General features: G+C 39.6%; 1 long non-coding RNA gene across 1 annotated transcript; it reads right to left on the bottom strand.

Annotated features, from left to right (window-relative positions):
• Positions 1 to 487, bottom strand: LOC117942093. Its single transcript, XR_004656070.1, has 2 exons — positions 431 to 487; positions 1 to 305 (listed from the first exon to the last, which is right to left on the bottom strand). It is a non-coding gene; the product is annotated as an uncharacterized LOC117942093 (long non-coding RNA).
• Between the last annotated feature and the right edge of the window lie 4,461 nt (positions 488 to 4,948).

Here is a 4,948-nt window from a genome sequence, read left to right as displayed (position 1 = left end):
AAAATTAGACCCTTTGTTCCCACATTTCTAAGATTTTTATCTAAAATTAGACCCTATGTTCACACATTTACAAGATTTCTATCTAAAATTAGACCCTATGTTCCCACATTTCTAAGATTGTTATGCAAAATTAGACCCTATGTTCCCACATTTACAAGATTGTTATGCAAAATTAGACCCTATGTTCCCACATTTACAAGATTTTTATGTAAAATTAGACCCTATGTTCCTACATTTACATGATTTTTATCTAAAATTAGACCCTATGTTCCCACATTTACAAGATTTTTATGCAAAATTAGACCCTATGTTCCCACATACACATGATTTTTATCTAAAATTAGACCCTATGTTTCCACATTTACAAGATTGTTATGTAAAATTAGACCCTATGTTTCCACATTTACAAGATTTTTATGCACAATTAGACCCTATGTTCCCACATTTCTAAGATTTTTATCTAAAATTAGACCCTATGTTCCCACATACACATGATTTTTATCTAAAATTAGACCCTATGTTCCCACATTTACAAGATTTTTATGCACAATTCGACCCTATGTTCCCACATTTACAAGATTTTTATGTAAAATTAGACCCTATGTTCCCACATTTACAAGATTTTTATGCACAATTCGACCCTATGTTCCCATATTGTTAAGAGAGAGAGAGAGAGAGAGAGCAGAGCCTTTTTGGTGCTGACGGTGCTGACGGAGCAGAGCGAGATGATCCCGAGGGATTGACCTTGCGGTCCCGTTCATTTTCCATTCATTTAGAGAACAAGCTACTGTACATTTCTTTCACCCGGAGGTAATTAGGATTGATTGTCCTCTTTTCTTAGCTTTGTGCACTGCAGATCTGATGAAAACACGCTCTCATTTAGCAGAGAAAGTCTCCCTGATAACACTTCTGGGTGATTTAGTATGCAGAGTCAAACTCTTTGATATTCTCACTCGCACTACGGAGTCACAACATTAATTAAAAGTGACCTTTTGGAGGCAGCAATTAAACGGGACGTCTTTACTCCTTTAAACCAAACGCTTTGGGTTTAAATGCTGTTAAATGTAACTTAAAAAAAAAGTCCATCTACATATCCATCCATCTACATATCCATCCATCTACATATCCATCCATCTACATATCCATCCATCTACATATCCATCCATCTACATATCCATCCATCTACATATCCATCCATCTACATATCCATCCATCTACATATCCATCCATCTACATATCCACCCATCTACATATCCATCCATCTACATATCCATCCATCTACATATCCATCCATCTACATATCCATCCATCTACATATCCATCCATCTACATATACATCCATCTACATATCCATCCATCTACATATCCACCCATCTACATATCCACCCATCTAGATATCCATCCATCTACATATCCATCCATCTACATATACATCCATTTACATATACATCCATCTACATATCCATCCATCTACATATACGTCCATCTACATATCCACCCATCTACATATCCGTCCATCTACATATAAACCCATCTACATATCCGTCCATCTACATATCCATCCATCTACATATCCACACATCTACATATACGTCCATCTACATATCCGTCCATCTACATATCCACCCATCTACATATCCGTCCATCTACATATAAACCCATCTACATATCCACCCATCTACATATACGTCCATCTACATATACACCCATCTACATATCCACCCATCTACATATCCATCCATCTACATATACACCCATCTAGATATCCATCCATCTACATATACATCCATCTACATATCCATCCATCTACATATACACCCATCTACATATCCATCCATCTACATATACATCCATCTACATATCCATCCATCTACATATACACCCATCTACATATCCGTCCATCTACATATAAACCCATCTACATATCCGTCCATCTACATATCCATCCATCTACATATACACCCAGCTACATATACATCCATCTACATATACACCCATCTACATATACACCCATCTACATATACACCCAGCTACATATACATCCATCTACATATACACCCATCTACATATACACCCAGCTACATATACATCCATCTACATATACACCCATCTACATATCCACCCATCTACATATACACCCATCTACATATACACCCATCTACATATACATCCATCTACATATACACCCAGCTACATATACACCCATCTACATATACACCCAGCTACATATACATCCATCTACATATACACCCATCTACATATCAATCCATCTACATATCCATCCATCTACATATACATCCAGCTACATATCAATCCATCTACATATCCATCCATCTACATATCCATCCATCTACATATACATCCATCTACATATACACCCATCTACATATACACCCAGCTACATATACATCCATCTACATATACGTCCATCTACATATCCATCCATCTACATATACATCCAGCTATATATCAATCCATCTACATATCCATCCATCTACATATCCATCCATCTACATATACATCCAGCTACATATCAATCCATCTACATATCCATCCATCTACATATCCATCCATCTACATATACGTCCATCTACATATACACCCATCTACATATACACCCATCTACATATACGTCTATCTACATATACATCCATCCATCCATCCCTCTATCCATCCCTCTATGTTGGCATCAGTCAAACTGGAAATTGTCGTATTCTGTCTCCGTCTTTAACCCTCCTGTTGTCCTCGGGTCAAATCTGAACCCCTCAATAAACGTCTATATCTGAAATATGAGTTTCTTTTTAACCAAATTAGCACAAACAATGGATCGAATTCCTTCCAACGCTCTTTAAAATACAACTGATCACTTTCATTCCTCTGATCTTAACTATTAGTCAAAATTATTAATTACTGGCGAATGTGCAGCAAAGGGCCACAGGTTGGAATCCCACGTGCGGTGAGGACTAAGAGTTGGTTCATGGGGCGCACGCTCGTGTGATCCAAACATCGATGACTCACCTGATTAATCTCCTCACCTTGCTTGCTGCAGCTTTAATGACTTTCCGCCCCGGCCTATCACAAGGCTGCGAGTTACAAAAAAGGATCTTAATGGTGTTTGTCAGACTCTTGTAATGGGACTCCACACAGTCGGGGGGGGGGGGGGGGACAACAACACTCCGGCTATACGGAGGACTTGATTGCTTCTGGGTCTTCAGAGTTTTCATCAGAGCCGTCCGATCCAAATAAAAACAATTGGCTCGTCTGGGGAAGAGCGAGGAAACCAAACTGCTAATGAGAGATTAAATGGAAGAAAAACTGCTTCCACACGCCGAGCTGTGGGATTCGGGTTTGGCTGCAAATTCTTTTCTTTAACCCTCGTGTTGTCTTCCCGCTTTTTAATCAAGGTTTTTAACTTTTTTACATTTTTGTCCCTTTTTTCAACACTTTTTGACGTTCAATACTTCCTGACACTAACTTATTAACTTTAGTTTTACAGTTATTTTTGGAATTTCTGGTCAATAAACCTCATTTAGAGGAAATTATACCTAATGTTTGAGTTAGAAAAGCAGAAATTAGGAATTATTGAGACTAAAATTAAAGGAATGGATGTTGATGATAATCACAGACTGGAATATGTCAACTTTTACTCAATACTATTTCAAAAACACTTCCATTTGTTTTACAATGCTATGAAATTGAATAAGACGCCCCAAAATTAATGAAAGTTGAGATTTGTACTTGGCAAAGAGCGTTGGGTGGAATCAATCATGTTATTTTGGGGAATTAAAAAGAACATTGATATAGGACAACATGAGGACAACATGAGGACAACATGAGGACAACATAAAGACAACATAAAGACAACATGAAGACAACATGAGGTGAACATGAGGGCACCATGGGGACAACATGGGGACAACATGAGGACAACATGAAGACAACATGAAGACAACATGAGGGCAACATGAGGACAACATGAGGACAACATGAGGACAACATGAGGACAACATGAGGACAACATGAAGACAACATGAGGGCAACATGAGGGCAACATGAGGACACCATGGGGACAACATGAGGGCAACATGGGGACAACATGAGGACAACATGGGGACAACATGGGGACAACATGGGGACAACATGAAGACACCAGGAAGACAACATGAAGACAACATGAGGACAACATGAAGACACCATGAAGACAACATGAAGACAACATGAAGACACCAGGAAGACAACATGAAGACAACATGAGGACAACATGAAGACACCAAGAAGACAACATGAAGACAACATGAAGACAACATGAAGACAACATGGGGACAACATGGGGACAACATGAAGACACCATGAAGACAACATGAAGACAACATGAAGACAACATGAAGACAACATGAGGGCAACATGAAGGCAACATGAAGACAACATGAGGACAACATGAGGGCAAAAGATACTTAAAAGTAAAACCAACTTTCGTTTAATATAAATTTGAGTTCTTAGACATCTGTGTCTTTGAGGACAGCTGTTGGAGCCGAGGAGGATGCAGCGTGATGATTGGCTGCCTGCTGATGTCTATGTTGAGTCAAACTCGTCTTTGTGTTCACGTCTCCCTTCATCATTAAAAATCCATTACGCTCCTGCTAATGGAGACTTAATGAGGACAAGCCTGGGGGAACGTCCTTCATGTGTGGCTCGGAGGAGGCTAATGGCTGCCTGATGCCCCGATCGGGAGGTTTCAGCAGGACGGGATGCAAGAGGCAGACGGAGCATTCAGACTCTCTTCTCTGGTAAAAACTCTGCATTACTGGACCACTGATAACACTCGCTGAACCGGAGGAGGGCAACATGAGGGCAACATGAGGGCAACATAAGGGCAACATGAGGGCAACATGAGGGCAACATGAGGGCAACATGAGGGCAACATGAGGACAACATGAGGGCAACATGA

This window comes from Etheostoma cragini, chromosome 1 (assembly GCF_013103735.1).
Source record: "Etheostoma cragini isolate CJK2018 chromosome 1, CSU_Ecrag_1.0, whole genome shotgun sequence".
Lineage (NCBI taxonomy): Eukaryota > Metazoa > Chordata > Actinopteri > Perciformes > Percidae > Etheostoma > Etheostoma cragini.
Note: the sequence above shows the minus strand (reverse complement) of the source record. Positions and strands in the feature narration are given on the sequence as shown.